This window comes from Rhynchophorus ferrugineus, unplaced genomic scaffold, assembly GCF_030347505.1.
Source record: "Rhynchophorus ferrugineus isolate W39M unplaced genomic scaffold, kcgeb_rfMv2 rfM10, whole genome shotgun sequence".
NCBI classification, from domain to species: domain Eukaryota; kingdom Metazoa; phylum Arthropoda; class Insecta; order Coleoptera; family Curculionidae; genus Rhynchophorus; species Rhynchophorus ferrugineus.
Genome location: NW_027472589.1, coordinates 6,720,807 through 6,744,050, shown reverse-complemented (window position 1 = coordinate 6,744,050; position 23,244 = coordinate 6,720,807). Strand labels below are relative to the sequence as shown.

The window sequence follows — 23,244 nt, the reverse complement described above, 5'->3', positions numbered from 1 at the left end:
CGTTATTAGCGGGAATGTTGATGAACCGGCTTGTGGTAGGTGTCGCTCGTTGTTGGTGGCAGCACTTGGATGGAAATAGTTGTCCTGATCCACGATTTATGAAAAATAATAAATGCATCAAAATAGTACCCAAATGTTTTGGTTCTTCGTGACATCTTCATCGATAATTCGACTCGTCGCTCTATTCGCTTGATATTGATCCATTGATGTCAATAGACTTCTGTTAAATAAAATGGAATCAAATTTTAACATCTGATATGGCACCATAATATTATATCTATTCATAATATATTTTTAACAAAAAAATTGAACCGACTTCCAAAAATTAATTAAGCAACTCACTAAAAATTAAAAACTAATCAAAATTAGGTTTCAACACAAAAAAAAACGACATGTACATAATAATCGTTGTGTAACTAAATAAAAATAAACAAAAACCTTATTTAAGCTATCTACTACACGTATGTTATATTCTACTATATACACACAATTTAGCTTAATACCTACCTAAGCCTATATAGCTATTTACAATATTATTTTAACTAAAATTTTTTTAAGTTCAATTTTTTTGTTAAAATATCTTATTTTTCTCTTTTTAGTTTTAGATATTTACTCAATATATTACGCAGTTAGTTTATTAAGTATTACAATGGATAGCCCAAATAAAAGTACAGCCGGTATGAGTAAAAATAGGAATAAAGATACAATGGTTGAAAATAAGGAACGTTTTAGGCCCTGATTTCCCCCCTTCACTCAACCGATCAGTCATCAAGGTGTTTAATATATTGCCTGTCGCAATTGGTAAATTCATTTTAAAATCAGAGAATATTTTCCTTCAGCTAAAATCAGCTTACAAAAGTCGCCTGGTTGTCAAAAGCCCGCAAAATTCTTCAAAATATTAGTAATAATAACGCTACAGTTTATAGACCGGCAAACATTGTTTTAGCGCTTTGCTTGTTTGAATAAATTTAAAATTGTATTTCTTAAGCCGTCCTCATACGAAGCAGGTGACGAATCAAGATCAGCTTAATGTTAGCTCTTCAGGAATCAAATAGATAAAATGTAAAAGACAGTAGCTTTTTCAATATATACATAATTTAATACAATTATTTCAAAGGAAACTGTTAGTCTGGAAAATGTCAATAGAAAGCTTAGAGATTTTGTTAATATTTACTTTTGGGGAATATAGAATTTAAATGGATACAATTACTTGGATATACAATTATCTTCACATACAAATACACGTTATTTCACTTACAAATATGTTCTAATAAGCCACGACGCTAGACGTTGACAGACAAACATGTTGCTAGAGAAAATAAATTGATCTAAACAGAAATAAATGATATTTTTCACATTTTTCATCGGGTCGTTTTGTAACTTGCCCTTATAGCGATTAAGACCATTATTTATTCGGCATAATCAATAATACAAGGTTATTTGCTTTTAAAACCACCTAATTAATGATTATAATGATTTTGTAGAGCATAGAGAGATCCTTACTTCTTTTGTGTCTTTTAATGGCCCATTATGAAAGGACATGTTAGAAATGGGACATAAATATTGAAAAACAAGAAAATTGAAGTCATAATGTGTACTCTCCATTAAAATATATGTAATATTTGATAAAATATTACATATATTTTTTGTAATTTGTAAATATATATAAATAATATATATTGTTTTACTCAACCCAATTTATATATTCACTGAAGAATTATTTATATAATATTTTCATCATATTGTTGGCATTAATTTGGTTATTTTTTATTAATATTATATGTAAATCATCTTTAATGAAGTTAAAATTGTGCATAATGAAACAATTTACTACAAGAATTCATAATAACCTATTAATTCATTTTAATTGTATAATTTTTCAAGAAATTTCAGGCTGTATTGTAGACACTTATGGATAAACATGCAGTTAGTATTGTTTATTATTCTCCACTATTCTTTTCTTAAAGACATTTACGAATCATCTTAATTATTTATTTATTTATTAAACCGAAACTGAGTTGTCATTAAGGACCAGAACCTGGTGAATACAAAGGGCGAGCCGGGACATTCTATTTAAGTATTTCCATATATGTCAAATGATTATATATATATTATCATATATATATATCATATACATCATACATATCATTATCATCATATTATATCATAATATTCATTTAATGAAATATATAGTCAATTCAAACCAGTAGTGGCACGTGTGTCAATATGTGTCTCTCTGGAGTTATAAATTCGTTTTACAGTCAGACAATATTATCCTTCTAATTTTATTCTATATAAAAAGAGATAGAATTCTGTTGGAGAAATTCGATCAACTATAATATTAAAATAAATTATAATACATAACATTTTTGTTTCATTAGTTTATTTATATTAAAATTTTGTTATATGTCAGCGCCAAAATGTACTAAAACTCAGAGTTGCTACTGTAACATAGCGACATCTCCCGTGTCACAACTGTTTTGAATAGACTACATGAATTGTTTTTTGTCAATTAACATTTAACACAGTTTCATCCATTTTAACTTTCTGAAACTGGTAATCTCACTGTGGTAATTGGATTTCTATGAATCAACCGTTAATATCGCATGAATATTAGTTTCAGAAATGACATCCTTATTGTTATTGTTTGTTTCGCAAAACGAAAACCGTTACGTTCGATGCAGAAATGTCAAATTGCTCTATGATGCAATGCAAAGGGCAATTATAGTATTGTGGCATTCACATCGATACCGCAGTAAGCAACATTGTAATATTTTGTTTATTAACTAGTATTTTAATCGTATACTGTGATGCATACAAATACATATAACATATATGTTAAGTCGAATCATTTGGAGAAGAAAATATTAGAATTGGAAAAATGCGGTTGTATTTTTTAGCTATATTTAGATCTTCGCAAGCTTGTAATGAGATTTTTATGTGTTATTTTTATACTCAATTTTATAACTTTAATTTTGCATTTGCATTTTAGATTTACATTTGCAAGACTTTCAGATATTGCACCATATATAAATTTATTTGCGCAATAATGATTCACAAACTACTAATTCATTAGCTCTTATTACATATGTTTTATTTGTATATTTATTAGATAGATTCAATTATTTCACAGAAATAATAAATTCCCCTAAATAGTCTAGATTTTATCTCTCTTGTTTTGCTTTAAACTTATATATATCTTGCATATATATATATGCATATATATGTATATATATATATATATATATATATATATATATATATATATATGCATATATATATATATATATATATATATATATATATATATATATATAATGAAGTTGTGAAGTTGATTTGACAGGGCTTAATTAATGATCAGATGGAGAAATTATTACAGCAAACATTCATGAACATTTTCTTTTAGCTCATTGATTTACGTTGCCTTATCTGTAGTCTCATTGAACCAATAATTTTGTAGAATAAAGGCATCTTATTTAAACAAATATGGCCTTTTTAATAAGGGGTAAATGCTAGAGCATGTTTGCAGACTGAAATGAAGAATAATAGTTAAATAAATAAGAATTACCCTATGGACACAAGTTGTGACAGCGACAAAAAAGTCGATGGAACTCCCGCTCTAAAAATGGTAAAAACCGACTGTGCAGAAGCTTTGCTTATTATCTTATCAGGGATAGCAGCTAGAAATAACTGAATTGGTATAAGAAATTCAGTACGGCGTGGAGAATTTCTTCATCTGATGCTTCCGGTGTACAAACAACGAACATGGAAAGAATTTGCTTATAAATAAAATCAGGGTCAACTTACCTATAACGCAGTAACTCTACGAAATGGAGACTGTCCATCTCTTAGTGGTTATGGAAAAGTCCACATGATTATTTTTTCACAACGATCCTGGTTTGAGCACTCTAAGTACGATTGAATAGGCATTTCAAAGCTCAAGCGGCAATACGAATGCAAAATCCTGGGAATGTACGTGAAACCAACAAAAAGGGATTAACTCATTTTAGTAAACAAGAAAGATATGTGTTTCAACTGCGTCGAATAAGGTAAATGACAAAAATAGTGGATTATTGGTACGATAGGTAATGTGTTCCAATCAATGAACCAAGGGAAACTGTTCCGGAAATATTACGTGCTGACGACCACGTTGATTTATTAGGTGTACTGGAAAATACCATTTTTTCTTTCGAAAAAAAATTAGATAATTTTCGAGAAAACGAAAATTTCTATTTATTCAAAATATTTATTCTATACATCTCTGCCAGGCTATCAGGTTTTTCAGGCTATCTATGGATGCCATCCCAAAAAAACTGTTTGTCTTTTGTGCAAAGCCATTCACCGGGCCATTTTCTGACTTTTTCGAAATTGGCCAAGTGCTGCTCTGCAAGCGCGTATCCCATTGATACGACAAGTTCTTAGATGGATGGGGCAAAGTCAGAAGTGAAGATATGTCACATCCTAGTACTTTCAACGCTTTCTTGACCGTGATTTCTTGACCTATGGTGATGTAATATCACTTTATCATGTCTTCGGGTCTATAGTGGACGTTTTTCGATTAACGCATAGTGCAAATTGATCATTTGTTGTCGGTAGCGATCACTATTAACTGTTTTGGCAGGTTCCAACAGTTCGTCGTAATATACCACGCGACTCTGGTCCCATCAAACACAGAGCATTGTCTTGCAATCAAAAAGATTTGGCATTGGAGCCCTTTGGCATGATTTTTTTCGCTTTTCCACCAGCAGACGATAACATTCAGCGGATTTTTTCTTTTGATTAAATAAGAAAAATATGGAAATGCGCGTTTTCAGGCACGAAACTTGACATACGTCTTGACTTGACTCGACGACATACGTCTCAAATCACATCAGAGCACATTTAAGCCTAGCGACACCTGTTAGAAAAACCAATATTGGGTCTTCTGGTTGTTGTAAAAGGCAATATCTAGGTTTTAGATACTAACATATGTAAATAAATGCTATTTGCTAAAATATAATATACAAAATTGATGACATCGAACTTGAGCGAATCTCAAACGAAATCTTACTGAAACTAAACAGGTATGACGCGGAGTTCTACGCGGAAAAAAACCCAGATTCGTTTTATTCGATTTGTTTTAAAACAAACTATTCGTTTTAAAGTTTCTCACTCGACGTCGCGAACTGAGACAGACGCGCCGGTATAATTAATGCGGTCATATTTTAAAATACTTTTGTTGTGGAGAAGATAACGATCGGGTGTAACACGGTTCGAGGGCGTAAACGAATATAAAAAGGAAGAGTATTTATATCGTTGATATTATCGATTCAAAATGGATAACATAAAACAACGGAATGGCCGCCTGTAAAGCGATACCCTTTGAATTTCCCGGAAAGGCGTCTTTTCGTCCGTTGAAAGCCGATTTCGCCGAAGAATGTTCTCGAAAGTCGTTTGTATATTTGATGGGTTACATCAGGGGTTTCATTCTCATTCAGATTTTAAGTAATTTAATAAAAGTTCGATATCGCTAACATTATCTAGGGGAACAAAAAGAAAAGGAGCCCAATTAAAGTGCAAAAAAACTAGCGTTGTGAACTGACTGAAACAGTCGATAGTCGCAAAATAGTCGAAATAGTTAAGAATACACTAAAGTTAAGAATACGCTTATACACTCAGCAAGTTTGTGTGGTTTGGTTCACTTCAATCTTCTCTTTTCCTGCGTGTTGTGCAATAGTCGTGTTGTTTCCACGTTGCTGCGATTTATATTAGCAACCTTATTTCATATCTTAAGGCGACATCTTGGATCACTTCGGGTTTCCATTTGAATTCGTGCAGCTCTTCTTTGATTACGTAGCGACAAGCATTGGTAATTCATCGTAGAACTTTCTTTTAGGTACGTTGGATTACTAGTTTGTTTGCTGTCTTAGTGCAACCCGATATCTTCAACCCATTGTCCTTATGATTGACTGATGAACGTCAAGTTGAGAGTATCTTCTGACTAACCAGTACATTTGCTTGACTTTGTGTCTAATCTGCTCTGCTTTTTGTCTAACATGATGTTTTCAGTTTAATCTACCATCGAGATATATTCCGAGGTATTTGGCTGATTCTGCTTGAGGAATCGGTCATCCGTCGAATGATATAAATAGATTGTAGTCATTTTACTGCAACGAAAAATTAACATTGACATATTTGGAGCTATTAAGCTGTATTTTTAGTATTGCTGCATGCCAGTCTATCTGTAGATCTTGTTGATTGTTATTTTTTAAAAATTAATAATTTATGTCAATGTCAGTAACGTCGATCATTGTAATTTACATCCCTGGATTTGATTCTAACAAATATCACATCTCAATTCTAGTATCATAGAGAGAAAACCTAATACCAACACGCCAGTTTAGGTTTATTAACAAGCATTCAACAATTGACCAGGTCCATAGAATAACAGATGTTATTGAAAAAGCCTACGAAAGTAAAAAAATATGCTCAGCTTTATTCTTAGATGTAACACAAGCCTTCGATAAGGTCTGGCATAAAGGCTTTGTTCATTAACAACAGAAAATGTTACCAAAAGAACACACCAAACAATTAAAATCGTACATTACAACCAGAATGTTTAGAGTCAAACAAGCTTACAAAGAAGCTTACTCTGCAATAAAAGACGCTAACGCAGGTGTACCACAAGGAAGTGTACTGGGACCAATGTTTTATCTACTCTACACTTGTGATATACCACAAATGGAGAATATTACGATGGCTGCATTTGCTGATGATACTGCGATTATAGCTGTCGGAGACAATAGTGGAGAAGCCTCCCGAACATTACGACAGGAAAGTGACAATATAAATAATTGGACACAAGCTTGGAAAATGAAAATTAACGAAAGTAAATCTGTGCAGGTGCAGTTAACCTACAATCAGACCGTACCATATAGCAACAACGCTAAATATCTCGGAATGAACTTTAATGCAAAAATTCGCTGGAAGAAACATATAAAGAAGAAAAGAAAAGAACTGGAATTTAAATATAGAAAAATGTAATGGCTAATTGGAAGAAAATCACAATTATCAGTACATAATAAAGTGTTATTATATAAGCAAATACTGAAACCTATATGGACATACAGAGTTCAATTATGGGGATGTTCTGCATCGAGTAACATAAACAAAATACAAATTTTTCGGTCCTGAGAGGTATTGTGGGCGCACCAAAATACTATAGGATTGATTACGTACATCGAGACATCGAGATACCCACAGTAAGTCAAGAAATCAAGAGAATTGAGGGGGCCCACAGGGGGCATGAGGAAAGACTCCATTCTCACGAGAATATTGAAATATTACAGCTTTTGGATACCACTAGTAAAGGACACAGACTCAAAAGAATCCGACCATCAGATCTTGTGTAGTGTTGTGTAGTGAGGTGCATATAATAAAAAATACAGCAGTGACATGTATAAACATTATTTCACCAGAGACTGAGATAGGGCCGATGGGTCCTCCTAGTTATATACCTAGTTTTAAGTTATCATAAAGACAAATTGTAGGTTAGTCGGAAACGACTAGTAAAAATGTAATAATTAAATAATAAAAAAACTAACTCTACCTTAACTAGTACCTTAACTTGTACACTCTGAGAAATACTCTTTGGAAGAATATTGATTATACTGTTTGATATAAATAATAAAATTATATTCTGTTCAAAGGTAGAATTAACGAAGCACCCTTGTCACCCCGAAGCCCGACGTTCAAATTTTCCTTATCATCCTCCACGTAAGTGTTTCGTAACGAAACGAAAACAAACATTTTTTGTTTTGTTTCATTTTTCACGCCACATTTTCCGGTAGATCTCGTCCCGTCTTGTTGGGACGGCAAGTCAAAAAAAGAGAAATGTGTTTGTGCTTAACGCGCTTACCATAAAGTTATTTTTATCAGGAAGTTCCCCATTACGCTCTCGCGTTGTTTTAATAATAAATAAAAGGCCGCCTCCGCGAAAAGTGTTACCTAACGATACGATACGAAGGTGGGAACCAGACGGACGGCCGAACAAGTTTCGGTACGATTTGGAAATGTCGAAAAAGAAAGAAACGAGAAAAAAAAACTGACGCCGAGGTCATGCACACGCGTCGTTAAAATTCCCCGCGGGTCCGACGGGACGCTTTTTAGGGTGTAAACGAACGCCGAACTGCAATCATTATGTGTTGGGTGGCCGATGTTAAATCGCCAATTTCAGCTCCGTCGTTTTTGTTTTGTGGGATTCTCTTTAATAAAACATCTCGGCACATCATAAAGCCAACAAGTTCGTATAGGTTGATACCTTTATAATAACATATAATGATAGAAAATTATATATATAAAAATAAAATTTTGCTATGAAAATTGAAAAAGACAGTTTGATGTTGACCTGCCAATCGTCCCTTAGTTACCCGAAGAATTCCTTGATGGAGTGGTGGAGAATGGAGTTCGACCAAAAGTATAGCAACTAAAACTGTAAGATCAGTAAAGGTCGCATGGTTTGATTGCAAGACATAATACAAAAGTATTTATTGAATGTTTGCTTGTTACACCCCACTAGATGAAACGGCTTCAAGTGTTACAAAACAAGCTCCTCAAGAGAATCTCAGAAAGATACATGGTTTGTCAGAAAAAGAAGAAAAGAATCAAATTCACAGGGAAACTGACACTCCAGAAACTCTCATCCACTCATATCTCAATCCTTCCAGAAACAACAACTCAGCTCAAGTTCTGAAAACGGGCTTGTTCGCGAGCTGATGGACATGGAGCTTAGCACCACGTCACCGGTAACCTCCCCTTTTTCATGCTGAAACGATCTCATCCGTCGCTGCAGTCATAAATTTTGCCCCCGATAATATCCAGTCGTGTGTTAACTCAAGTTCGCGAATCAACTCAAGCCGGGTACTCGTGTTCAATAACGGCTACCCAATCAGCGGGTGCCATATCCCCAAATTTAATGCAGTAGCAGTAGCGACCCAGAAAGATCAACGGTGAAGCGGTTTCAGTTTAGTGTATTGAGCTGAGAGGCAGTCCCACATAACGCTGTCCAACTTGTTACTCCAGGGCAAGTCTTCGCAGGTACGCCATGCATTCCACCGTCTGGTTTTAGGCCTGAACAAAAAAAACAACAAAGCTGCTATGAACTAACAGTTGACTGGAACGTGGACGCATACAGCATGGAGACTTGGATAAAAACTGTGCTATTCAGAAGTCTATTAACTAAATAAAGTGGTGGATGAGGGTACAGACGATACTCAAATAATTTTACTACAAAGATAATATGTCCAGACGGAGCAAGAACCACGTAGATCCCTTTAGTTATTTTTTAAGGAGTGTTATATCGCTCGACCAATTCAACTCTAGATACGAGGACTAATAATCTGGTTTTTATTGAAACAGCTTTCAACCCTCAGCATCATTTTCTATCGCCGTTGAACCTGTCGCCTCTTCTCTCGGTTGAATAAAATACGTTATGCGGTAAAATACAAGTTTTGTTGTTTGAAAAAAGTATGCTTACTTCATAAACAGTTACATTCTATATATACTTAATATAGATTAAAGGCCCAGTACGTGAGGGTCATGAGGGTTATAGGTCAGTATTAACTAACATCGTTCTTTCGACACAGTTGCCAGAAAGATGAACAACAATACCTTAGTACCGTACAATATATTTTATTCAAAGTATCATCCATCGATAGTCGCTACCTTTCCCCATCTTTCAGGTAATTTACGCATTCCATCTCGAAAAAACGATGTATCTCCTGAGGGTATCCACGAATCGACCTATTTTTTAGTATCTTCATAAGACGCGAAATGCTGCTCAGATAGGTCACGACTCACATGTCGGAACAAGTAGTAAGAAGGAGCAAGGTCTATATAATACGGCAGTTGGAAGTACATTTTCACCGAATTGTTGACCGTTGTTGCTTGTCGTTGATAGTGACCCCCATCATCAGTAATAATACTATGTAAAGAAACCATTCTGATTTTGCCGCTGAAGCGACATTTCAAACATGACCAAAGGCCTTTCAAAATATGTTGGCGTAAATTCATACGACACAAAATATCCAAGCTAGTGGATCCTTCCAATGTTCCCCAAGCGATTCGAAATGGTTAATTGTGTTATTCCGAATAATTGTGCATATTTCTCTTGCATTGTACAGGGATTTTCACTCAGTAATGTCTTTGTCTTCGGTATCAAAATCATTGCTTTTAAAACGTCTAAACCAGAATTCATATATTGAGTCGCGATTTTCAACGCACTCAATTTGTTTCCCACCCAGATGAAATGATACATACAGAAAAATGAATTCTATCAGTGTGGCTTCAACATGAAGTTGTTTACAAATGTACCCGATGCCATTTTCTCAAAATGTGCGTTTGTTGCTAATGTATTGGTTTTGTATGTTTATTCTTTCTATTTAGTAAAAGCACACAATTTGCACCGGTACAGAAAACACTCTGTAGCAACCACTACAACCTCTTAGACCACCACGCATTCACCTACTTCAAAGTCAAAGGTTGGCAACGCTGGTGGATTGTTACCAAGCGGTTCCCGGCTATAAAAGACCACCACGATGACGTCTCGCTCTCTTTTCTTCTCTACCTACTTGTAATTGTACATTTCCACAGGGCCACCGTACATCCTTTACCTCACCTAATATCCCGTCAATTCTGCCGTCGACCATATGTATCATTTAATATCGCAATAAACAAGTTTTTATTCAACCAGTGTTTTCAGTTCTCGTGCGAATTCCTTCCACAAAATGGTAGTGAGTGTTCGGATAAACAACCCCATCCACAGCTATAAATTCCGACCGACCAGACGGACATTCCTACAACTTGATTGATTTAAAATTGGTTTATTTCGATGTTAAAGACATGTGGACGACGGGAAGGTGGACAGGATATTAGAATATAACCAAGAGCAAAGAGACAGAGATGTCGTAAGGCCTAGCGTTGCCACCATTATAATCCAGCGTGGGTATTCCAGGTTAGTAGTGGCCTAAGGAGAGATGAAAATACTTTAAAATTAATTTATAGGCCTACAAAATTTCTTAATAAATGCCGTTTTAAAGTAAAAAATGATCGGGGTACATGCAATGACCTCACGAATAACACAAAGTGTGTCGAAGCATAACATCGTGTTTTTCATATCGGAAACCCATCTCGTCCTGAAGCCCTGAACAAACGCAATTATACAGCTGGATCGTTCTCTTCAAGGAAACCGTCTCATGTTCGGCTTAATGACGATGACGAGGACGATGACAACCACAACAACAACAATTACGGGGAAGAGGCGACGCGCACGACTTACGGGAAAAGCCGAGGATCGGGCCGCGGGAAAGCGAAACGAAGGGACGGGAGACGAAAACAAGTCGCAGGCACGACGCGCCGTCGACGAGCGGCCGGAAAAAAGGTGAAGGTCGTGCACGCGCCGCGAGATTTACTCCCGGCACCGCGGCGAGTTGCCAGGACGATGCGCGGCCGACCCGTTTCCTGCGGGACGGACGGGACCGTTCTCGGCCGACGTCGCGGAGACGACGACGTCTCGATCGACCGCCGATCCGATAAGAATCGGTCGGAATTCTGGCGAGGGACAACGTAACACCACAAAACATAGAGAGTATAAAATGGAAGGAAAATTCGAACTTACCGATTCCTCACTGGTATATATTAAGCATGTTCAGTTTCGAAACTGGTTTAAAGCTGATAGAGTGGATAAAATCAGGTAGAAATCATCCAGACGTCTATTTTCAGATATCTCACTCGTAACACCATTCAATACGGCCTGAAACGCATACGCATACCTGGTCGCGGAAGCTTGCCTTGGAGTTGGACTGGGTTATGTGGGACTGCCTCTCGACTTACCAGTACACTAAACCGAAATCGCCTCACCGTTGACCTCTGTGGGTCGCTACTACTACTGCATTAAATTTGGGGATATGGCACCCGCTGATCGGTCGGCCGTTATTGGGCACGAAAACTCGGCGATTCTATTGATTCGCGAACTTGTATGGGGGCAGAAGTTATGACTGCAGCGACGGATGAGGTGCTTTCAGCCTGGAAAAGGTGGTAAGTTAGCGATGACGTGGTGCTAAGCTCCCAGCATGTCGACCAGCTCGCGAACAAGCGCGTTTTCAGAAGAACTTGAGCTAAGTTGTCGTTTGAGGAATGAATGATTGAATGTATGAAGTGCTTGATTTCTGGAGTGTCAGTTTCCCTATGAATAAACCATGGGGCGTTTAAGATTCTCGTGGGAAGCTTATTTTGGAAAAATTTAAGCCGTTTCACCTGGTTAGGTATAACAAGTTTGAAGTAGACATTAGATAGAGGAGTATGGTCCCTATTAATATCTTGTAAAATAAGCATTTAAGGGCATGAGAGAAGATAGCTGGTTTGCTATCTCCGAACCATTTAGGATTGCTTTCGGGATTTGGAAATGTCAACTGTACGTGACGTTATCCAGCCCTGGAATTGCTGCGGTATGGATTTTAAGTTGCGAGACGCGCAATGCTTAACGCTTCTTATAGAAAATGACGGACTGGGTTTTCAGGGGGTTGATTTGCCACCTCCAGAATTTGAACCACTTGACCGCATGATCAAGCTGCTTCTGTCAAGGTTCATGAATTGTAACTTCGAACGTGGCGGCCGTGAAGAAAGCAGTGTCGTCAGCGTAAAACGCGACGTCACTGTGCTCTTTTCTTGGGAAAACTGAAATAAAGAGGTTAAATAAGGTTGGGGAGAGCGGGGAACCTTGAGGTACGTCGGCATATCAGATCACAGTGCGATATTCAGCCCATGCAGTCCACTATGTAACGTATAATGTAACACATTCTTTCTAAGTAAAAGTGTTCATTGTCCGGTCTGGAAAGCTTTATAGTTAAAATAAAATTATGCTTGAGTTATGTTATAGTTATGCTCGTCTGTAGATTCACCCGCCAGTTTTCCTTTGGAGATCTTCGATATGGTACTGTTTCTACCTAAATTTCCAAGGAGTCCCTCCACGTGGAATGGGTCCACTCCAAATTGAATGGGTTTCCAAGTCTTGGCTACTGCATATTCCGATAGTTTAGGGCTAAGAAACCACTAGAAAAGGTACTACAATCGGCCTTTGGTTTGCCGGAGATCCACGGGCAAAAGGTGTTTAAAGCTTGAATGTTCCTTACTTGGAATAGTTTATGGCTAAGGGTCTTTGTGCGCCTACAATCTACCTTTTGGTGCTTACAGCTGCAGCTGCAATGCTTTTACCATGACTCCACTTAACTACGCCAAGAAAAACTTCAACTAACTGCGGAACTATTGCTGTCTTCTTTTCTTGATAATTAACTTGATTTCGGTTAATTGAATGAATTCCAAAGAGAACATCTTATGATCTTCCCGGAATCCCGTTAGAACATTTGTGAAATCACCTAGGCCTGAAGCGCTCCTTATTTTCAATCATTGTTTCTTTATCCCTATTTTTCCTCATACGGGCTGCACCTTTACTTGGCTTACCCATTGCAATATTAAATAAAATAACTGCGTAATTTTTTGAGTAAATATCTAACACTAAAAGGAGAAAAAAATATAATAAAAAAATTCAACCGAAATAAAACATATACGTAATACTTGTGACAACTAAATAAAAATAATCAAAAACCTTATTTAACCTATCTACTACACGTATTTTATATTCTACTACATACACATAATTTAGCTTAATACCTACTTAGATCTATTTATCTATTTACAATATTATTTTAACTGAGCCCAAAAAATACAAAAATAATAATATAATTTGGTGACATATACAAAAAATTAAATTATCCACAAAACAAATCTAAATTAATTTAATTGTTTGGGTTTGGCAGCGACTTGAAAGTAGTCAGTTGGTAGTAGTTAAAATAATATTATTAATATTCCAATCACGCGGCTGCTCTGTCAATCGTTCCCGCTCTATCAGTTCTGGTAATAGCAGAATTTCCGTATCGTCTTAAAAATCGGACAGGAATTTGGTAAGGGCCGCCGGCTACGTCAAAGAATAGTAGAAGAGGACGATGATGATGACGACGACGACGAGAGTCAGTCACGAAAAAAAAATCGAACGCGGCCAGAAAAAAGCGGAGAGACATTCTTCAGCGTCATCGCGGACGGCTTCTTAGAAAAAGAGCCGGGATCGGGCTGACGATCGGAGTTTGGAATGTTGGTAAATGGTCGAATGGGATGAGCGCTCCTCGTACCGCGCGCCCAGTTCGAAATTTGTCGAAAGACAACAGTAAAACGAAAACAAAGGCGCTGGTGATGGTCATCGTTCAACATCTAGCATTTTTTGGAAGTTTCTACGATCAAAATGAATTTACTATTATTATTTATACAAACTAATTAAAATGGTGAAAGTATTACTGAAAAGGTACAATCTTAATTTATTACTATTGTTCTATTGTATTTGTGATTTAGCAAACTTATTTCATGTTTAAAGGCGAAATCTCGGATCACTTCGTGTATCCATTTAATTTGCAGGTCATCGTGCAGTTCTTCATTGATTACGTAGCGATAAGCATTGGTAATCAATCGTAGAACTTTGTTTTGGGTACGTTGGATTACTAGTTACTTTGATGTCTTAGTGCAACCCCATAATTGCACCCCATAGGCCTAAATTGACTTTATGATTGACTGATAAACCAATATCTTTGATATTAAGTCAAGTTGAGAGTATCTTCCGACTAACCTGTACATTTGCTTGACTTTGAGTCTAATCTGCTCTGCTTTTTGTCTAACATTTACACAGTTTAATCTACCATCAATATATAAATGTATTCCAAGATATATAACTGATTGGGCTTGAGAAATCGGGCTATCGTTAAGTGACATAATTGGATTTTTGTCATTTCGCCGCAACGCGAAATTAAGATGGACAGATTTGAAGCTATTAAGCTGTATTTTCCGGTCTCTAGTCCATTTGTAGATGTTGTTTACCGCTATTTGCACTTTTTGTACAGTTATGATAACTGTGTCGTCGGCAAATGTATAGAGCAGATATAGGAGTCGTCCCAAGACACTACCCTGTGGAACTACACCCGAAGTAAGTTTAAGTCTTGAGAATGGGAGAATTTTCTCATTTTGTACACATCTAACATTTTTGATTTTTTAGGAGTAAAATGTATTTATCATTGTTATTTATACAAACTAACTAAAAGAGATGGAGAAATTATTACTGAAAATGTACAATCTTAATTTATTATTATTGGTCTATTGTACTTACAGTTCGCGACACAACTTTAAACATTAATTGAAGATGGCTAGTCACGATATTCATGTAAAAATTACAAAGAGAGTTACTGTTTGCTTATAAGTTCCTTGTAAAATGTTACTGTTCCAAGAACGCGACAAAACTGTAGCACAGTTAAAACAGATCAATAATTTTGATTTCAGTCGTTTTATATCGGTTTTTAACATAATCTTGATCTAATTTTTGCGACCCATCTCATTTTTAGTTATTCACCTTTGTTAAATTGTTTTACCATTTGAGTACACAGTACGTGCTGGCTTACCTCAAGAATTTTCAAAAAAATATTCAACCAGAGATGTATACTGGTTACCTTAAAATTTGTGTATTATGTTCTGAACAATAGTATTAACAAGATGAACAGCAGCATTATCAACCAAATCAATTATTTCAGAACCTACAGCATCCTAACACATGAAAATTCCTCCACCCAACTGTCTGCAACTTAAAATCGTACGATCTATTCTTAAATCATGACAATAATGTTTATATTTATCACGATCATCCATTGAAATTGTTTTGGTCTCTAAATATTACATATATATATATATATATATATATATATATATATATATATATATATATATATATATATATATATATATATATATATATATGTAATATTTAGATAACGATAGTGGTAAGAGGTTATAACTCTAACATATAAACTATTGAGGCTATATAATTAACTGTAGTTTTTAGATGTACTATAATGTTAAAATAAATTATATTTGATAACATTTTTGTTCAATTATTTTATTTAGATCGGAATTTTGTGTCAAAGCCAAACTAAACTAAAACTCAGAGTTGATGCGGCAACACTGCGAGGTTGATATCACAAATTTAAATGACGTATATTCAAAATACCTTTGAACAGATTATATGCTACTTTTTTGCATAAGATATGTTCTTCGGCAAATTGTAAGCGTTTCTTCTTTTCTTTCATTTCTATGAAGATGGTTTCGATGAAACTTTTTTCTTCTTAAATGCCTAGCATCATGTAGGAAGCGTTGAACATTTCATACATTTGTTCTTCCACCAGCTGCTGTTCTTAACATAGAATTTCAAGCAACTCCCAAAATTGCTCGTATATCTCTATCATTTATGACCTTGGTCGACATCCTGGATTTTTTATAAATAACTCACAATGACTTTTCGAAATCTTTTTATTATATTTATTATATTACTACGTATATACACTATATATGTGACACATACAAAGGTACAAAGTCCCATGTAAGCGTGGAAGAGATTACATAGGAGAAACTATAATAGCTATGTTAAGCGAAAGGTACCTCTTTTGAGAGGAAACACCAAGATTTTTACACAATATTTTAGAAGTTGCTTTATTAAATACCATCATTACTTAAAATTATTGTTGCTATATGTAATAAAAGGTACTACAGCTAAAAATTGAATACAAAAACAAAAACTGAAATACAAAAACCGTCTTTCACGAAATTATTATAGCAATTTTCTTATTTACTATATTATTATACTATATTTTTTCTTATAAAAAAATCCATTGCTTGTTGATCAATCACCTCTAGCTATTATATATTGGTGAAATTATCAGTAGAGAAAAAAACATTATTTATTCACCGAAAGGAATTTGATTGTGTGGTAAATAAGATGCATGTTTTGCTATTGATTTGTACTACGACATGCATGGGATGAGATACACAATGTTGTAAACATTCTACGTCCAAATAAAGCTATTACCAAAATATGTTTGTTTAGGATCTTATAAACTGGTAGGTTTACCAATAGATACTAGAACATAAATAAGTTGTTAGTTCCAAAGCGTGTTTACGTTCTGAATAGTTTTATAATCTATAAAATATTTATAGAAATTGTATAATGTCTCGAAAACTGACCAGTATTGGTATTGGTCCAGGTAGCAACATCGTTTTTTTTAACCATTCAATCAGAATCTAATTAAGTCTTATATATTTTTAACATCTTGTAAATGCATCTAGTTAACGGTTAATATTCAGGGTGTGTTCAAAAATTCAAATATATAAGTAAAATATTATATATAATGTTATTAAATTATTTCAACTTGTGATAATTTATTGAAAATGATCTGAAGGTTATGTCTGTCAACTTTGTCATTATAAATCATTAAAAATTATTAGTTACTATTTTTCAATACACCTACTTTTATATTTTATTCTGGTCATCAGATTATCAGATTAGTTAGTTATACTAGCCTGTTTCTAATATTTCTTCTAAACTACTAAAGTATATAAACATATTGTTCTTCAATTTTAACTGAATTGGAAGAATTTTTTATTATCATATATGATTAGTTACTGTTTTGCAAAATTCCTAATTTATATGTTTTTTTCATCATCGGGTACATCAGAACAGTTATACCTCAAAATATAAATAATTATAATTCTACACTATTTAAGAATTTCTCAAGATATTTGGTAACTTAAAGTAAAAGTAACTCTAATTCTACTTTCTGTAATGGTACATATATGCTATCAAAATTAATGTTGATGTCTGTTCAATTGTGTATACAATAGTTGCCTTTTATATTTTGAGATTGTGACGAGACAGTATTTCCATTAGGCAACTGATATCTTCATCGGTTTGGCTCCACAAGTCTTTAAGACTTTTTGACGTATTATTACTAAAATTCTAAGTAAAATATATTTGAACGATGAAGCACCACCGAGAGTTGCTATTTATGAATGTATTGTATCAAATTGATGGATAATGGGAGTAGAATAAGAGTATGATGTAATTTATCATCACAGTAAGAGACTGGAATAATTAAAATACTGAAAAAAAAAAGATTGTCGCCATTTTCCACCATAATAATATGAGTTCTCACAAAACTATTGAAGCAAATTATTTTTTGAAGTCTGAAAACATTAATTCAATAGGTAATTTGAGAGATACTCCTAAAATTGTACTCAATTACTTCGTTCTCTAAGCTCGTGGCATATTAATAAAATCTGATGGCAAGTTCTTTCAACCCCCGAAGGAATATCGACGACTAGAACATTTCATCATGAATTTCCATGGAAATAAATGTTACATATAGTCTATTCAAAAATTTTTGTAAATTCGCCTTAGAATTAGACAATATATTCCATCTCATTTTATTACAGTTAAAAAGAGATACAATGCTGTCTGATTAGTGCGAACACGTAAACGAATGAGCCTGTTAAAGTGGCCCGGTTGTCAAACGTATGCAAAATTCTTGAAAGCAATAGTGATAAGAAGTTATTAGATGTAATATATGAAATTATATATTTTCTGTCATGATAACTGTGTCGTCGACAAACGTACTATTTCGTTTGTTGTTGGGATATCAGCAGTAGAGTGCAGATATAGGAATCGTCCCAAGACATTACCCTGTGGAACTCCAGCCGAAATAGGTTTAAGTGTTCAGAATGCTTCTTCATGAGAGACAGTACAGTTTCTTTCGAAAATATATGATTTGCTCACATTTTATATTAGTTATATTTTAGTATGTTTTCATGTTATATATATATATATATATATATATATATATATATACGGCCCTGAAATCATCCAATTAATTTTAACAGCTTCTTGTGCACAGAGCGGCACCGGCATTAAAATTCCTCGCCGAAACAAAATCTCCAAACAGAAACAAGTGAACCCGCCGACATAATAGAGAAATTATCATTAGCCGCGGCTACTACGGCTTCCGTGGAGGCACCTCGTACACACACACACAGATAGAAAGAACCCGGCGTCCCACCGACGGCCAACAGATCAAATTCCACGGCATAACAGTCAGCCGGGTTCTTGGCGCGATGGATTTTTACACCGTAACCGGTAAAGAAAGTTCTTTTAGGTGTCACACAAGGTCAAATTCAAGGCCGCGCACGTACATCTACGAGCCGCCAGTGGCGGACGAGCGTTCCACCCGATATCGGTATGGTTGTGATCGTGTTTTTTTATGCTCTGTCGTTTGACCGTCATCTCGCTCTCCGTAAGGTGGTTAGTTAATATCGACTTACGTGGTCGCCGAAGAAGTTGCGGGCTGGTGTGGTGGCGATTAACGGGAACCTGAAACAGGATACCGTGTAAGTTTGAGTTGGTTTTAAATGACTGGAGAACAAATTCGAATGTGGTGAGGTCGGATATTCCTCGCGCATTTCAAGGAGCTACAAGGGATAGACAAAATAATATGAACACTTGTCACATACACAATATTTATTAATAAGGTGTTAAACCATCATTCATCTTTAAAGGGGCTGCAGTTATTCGCGGAATACATTCGTAGAGTGTCTGAATAGTTTCCAACGGAAGGTCGTCCCATTCTTGCACCAAAACATCCACCAATAACTTCAATGATGCTAGAGACATTGTGCTCATCGTTGAAGATATTTGATGATACATCCTAGTACTACATTGCTACTCAGCTTCTCCGGATTTGGCTTGCGCACTCCTCTGAATAGAAAAAACCACAGAAAAGAATAGACTATATGAATCTATATCGTCTTCCTTTTCTAATGGCGGTCCATTCTTTTTGAATGGATCGGTATGGTCCGTCAGATCAAAACAACAAAAAAATCTAGAATATTTAGATTTTTTGTTACATTAATAATTCAATAATAAAAATAATTAAATTGTTGTATTATTTTTGGTGGCTTAACATACATTGAGATAACAAGAACAGAGAAGAAAATCATTCTAGCTGTGTTGGAAGTAGTCAAGTCATTAATGAGGTTTGTCCGTCAAGAATAGCAGCAAAAACTGTAGTAACTGACAATAATAAGACATTCATTTATTTCAAACATAATATATTTTAGTATTGATTTAAATTTTATTTTATAGCTAAGGTGTAGCTAGAATTTGTTGAGAGTAAATGTCGAAGAATGTGAAATTCAGAGAATCAGTGAAGAAGAAATTCGACAGCATTCTGCCAAGATATAAGAACAGTAAACAGTGATACTTTGAAATAATTAAATTTGGAGTTGGAGTTCTTGTTAATTGTTCAAATATGTAAATTTATTATTTTATTATGTTTTTTTTTTGTAAAAATAGAAAAGAATTGTATTCAACAATTTTTTAAATAAAATGTGTTATTTCCAAAATTTTACCATTTCTATTTACTTCCTGAACCTATTTACCTTCTTAATATATTCGACATTAAATCTGATAATCACGATAAAAAAGCAAGTAAATAAAGCTGTATATACGCATGGATGGAGCCATGGATAAATGGAGCAAATGTATCCTGATGATCCTCAAACCAAGGCCAATCTTATTTCACTATGGGTATGACCGCATTATCATCTTATAACGTTTAGCAAGAATATGTTAGAGACATATTATAGGAACTTTATTATAGTTATAGAACTTCAAGTCTATGATCTTATTGAGAGCCGAATACCATGATATTACCATCCAAATCATAACCGAAGGAAGCATGCAGTCTGTGTATTTATTTATTTATATATTATAGGCGCATCTACTATCTATAGAACTATTTATGATCACTATTATAATTCTAGAAGTCGTCCTGTTACGGTTAGAAAACTAATCAGCTTGTCCAGGTTCTCCAGCCTAAGATAATGACTGCTCCATCGTCTCTCCCAAATTGACCACCGTCTTTGCGAGTTGTATCTTCGGCTACCGATTAGTACTGTTTGGTAGACATTGAGGAACCACATTCGATGTACAGTGGTGGACTTCTTCCCTTAAAGAAAAACTCATAGGTCAGTTTGTAGTGACCCAATTTGAGGCGCGAGAATAAGCTTAAGTTGCATATGCTGATGCTAATGGTGTTAAGGCCCTAATAATATGCCCAAAGCTTGTTATTCTCTGTCAGATCCCATCTGAGTAGATGTCTAAAGATTCTAAAAGAGTGGTGCTTCATAGCTCTGCTCCAGAATAGGAAATGTTCAGTAAGTGATGATTCCATCTTCTTGGTTAAGTAATCAGCTTCAATAGAACTCACGCCGTACTGCTTTCCTCGAAACAGTATTACTTAAGTGAGTGTTGAGTTCTGCGATCACTCTTGCCGAGGTGGTTTTATGTTGTCTGACCAGAATTCCTTCTAATGTCCGTCTGTCTTTGTCAGTAAACATTGGATTTCTCCCACTACTCGTCTTCGCCGATGGTATTTTACCATGTTTTGTATAAGCTGTCATTAACCTACAAGAAGTCTGAGAGATCACACATTTCACCGATCGCTTGATTAAACCACCATCGAGCAAAATATATAATACAGTAAAATATAATCCACAAGACTCAGCAATACATATGCGTCGCATTACTTATGCAGAAGCAGTGTTGCCAACATTTAACTACATATACTATATCACATTGGATTCATATTAGTTTGCCTATCCCCTGTATCATAACAACTGAACTTTATTCTTATATACTATTACTAATCAAAAGATAAAAAGTATATCTATTTGTTTGGAAATCTTTGAGTCATAGGTCGATAAAGATTAGTTTGTTAAATCTAATAATGCATCTTAATACAAAAACTTTTCTTCAAAAATTCAATTGCAGAGCTACCAATCTGTCCGATTTAATTGCGACAAATTTGGATCCATCGAGGAGAAAGAAATCGACGTAGAATTTGCTCCTTTCGAATAGTGGAAAAACCGCTGAGATATATACCTAATTAAAATAATCTCCAACTTCTTTTGATAACTGGTACAATATATATCCATAAAAATACTTTCCATCATGTTTTATTTTCCTATTTTCCTGACTTTTTTAGTAAAACGACGAGTCAATCATCGATCCATTTTCACAATTTTTTAACATATGTTAGACCGTATGTTAGCCAAATTGCATCGCTCTGAATAAGTAGTAATCAAAAGAAGTTATGTTTGGTGAGTATGATAGGTACAGTAGAACTTTCCTTTCGAGCTGCAACAGTTTATCCTTCACAGCTCTTGCTCAAGTAACATGTGTGTTACTTGCTATTGTTGGACTTTTTTGTAACAATACGTTGTTCGATTTGGTCAATTGATGTTGGTTGGTAGTTTTATTAGCTCGTAATATTACACCTTGCTGAACCCATCATATAGCGAAACTTCTGGCCGTGAATATTTCGCTTCGGTTTCAATATGGGTATCCTTCTGAACTATCTTGCAATAAATCTTGCAAATAATTGACATTCCCCACCCCTTGTCTTTGATATCAAAATCACCACTTTTAAATCATTAAAATTAATTATGATATGACGAAGCAGCGTCACCATAAGTTTCTGAAAATGTTTTATGAAAAATGTCTACAAATCAATCAACAAAAGTAATGAATGTCGATGTGAATCGAGTATGACATTTAGGATAGGCTGTTTAATAATTGTTTACATTGATAATTTCATTTTCAGCAGCAGATATCACTGATAAAAACACAGGCACTTTGGTTTTGGCCTAACAGATATCATATGTAAATGTAGGCTTCATTGAATTAAGCTAATAATGACAATAATCCGAATGCGAATGCAAAAATATTAAAAAACTGTTAGTGCTTCAAATTTAGAGATTCCTATTCAATCATGCCTATTCCTTCTTTCAATAAAAAAGTGTCCTTATTTTTATAAACACGTTAACAAAATGTGTGAGTTAGATATAAAAAAATATTTTTTTAAGAAATTTCTACGTTCTAAAAGCGCAATAACTTTTGACTGCATACACGACAGACACTACCTTTAGATTTGGAATGCTATGTGATGAGATGTACGATTTTCAAAAACCATGTATTGGGAAACACCGACATTACTTTCACCCAGTTTATATAAAAACATACTACAGCTAACGTTAATTAACTCTACTTACAAGAACAGAAGGAAGATTCGATTTTCCACTTCTGCTAATTTATGTAATATTTCATTACACTTACACTACACTATAATTCCAAAGTTTCAATGTCCAAGTCACAATATGAGAATAGTTAGAATATATAGTGCATCCTATTTATATATATGGTTTCTCATTGTATGCCATAATGCCTTTAATATA

At 34.8% G+C, this 23,244-nt stretch overlaps 1 protein-coding gene across 2 annotated transcripts in view; it reads right to left on the bottom strand.

Annotated features, from left to right (window-relative positions):
• Atx-1 (Ataxin 1) overlaps window positions 1-23,244 on the bottom strand; it is a 280,299-nt gene that overhangs the window by 219,045 nt on the left and 38,010 nt on the right. For both annotated transcript variants that reach the window (XM_076415944.1, XM_076415945.1), the window contains exon 2: window positions 19,273-19,321. The gene's annotated coding sequence lies outside the window, so the exon portion shown is untranslated. The remainder of the gene's footprint in view (window positions 1-19,272; window positions 19,322-23,244) is intronic.